The following is a 733-nucleotide window of genomic DNA, read 5'->3' as shown; positions in this document are numbered from 1 at the left end:
AAAGAGGTAGGTTGCTCAAAAATAGCTCCGAAGTGGGGGAGAGGGCCACCAAAAAAGCCCTATTTCTTTCTCCCCACACAACCTTTATTTTGACAAGGCTGGGAGAATAGGGTATTTATACATGGGGCTGTGTGCTGTGGTTTCTCCACAATTACAGAGTGGCAGTGCTTAGACTGGGAGGCGTGCTGGAGGTTTATGGAGGGGGACATAAGGGGACCAGCCCTCCTGAGCTTCCTACAATCTGATGTATAGACTCTAATACCACACATCCATACAGAAACGTTACTAATATACCATACTTAAATACTTGTACAGTTTGGCTGGCACATAAGACAAACAAACTGCGCAGTCATCAAAAAAATTGTAAAATGTATTTTATGCTTTTAAAGGTATGAACCGAACTTTTCCTGGCTGAGCCAAACCTCGGTAGCCCCAAACCTTTATATTGCAATGAGGCTCAATTTCAGTGTTTAGAAGGTGGTCAGTAATGTTTTGAGTGGTTCTGGCGTGGGCCGGAGCCTCTCTTTGTAGGTCTACTGTATTATGGTTGCGATATAAACAAGGATTTTCTACCAAACGTCTTGCACAACCGCTGTGAGCCACGTAGTGGAGGACAGTGGGAGTTTGTGATTGTTTCGTGGATGCTGTGTTGAATCTGGCGTTGGCCTCTGCAGGGGTGAGAAGGGGGGTGGGGGGGTGGAGGGGTGGGAGGGGTTTGAGGTTTTTGCCGGGG

Source organism: Etheostoma spectabile, chromosome 21 (genome assembly GCF_008692095.1).
Source record: "Etheostoma spectabile isolate EspeVRDwgs_2016 chromosome 21, UIUC_Espe_1.0, whole genome shotgun sequence".
Taxonomy (NCBI): Eukaryota; Metazoa; Chordata; class Actinopteri; order Perciformes; family Percidae; genus Etheostoma; species Etheostoma spectabile.
Note: the sequence above shows the minus strand (reverse complement) of the source record.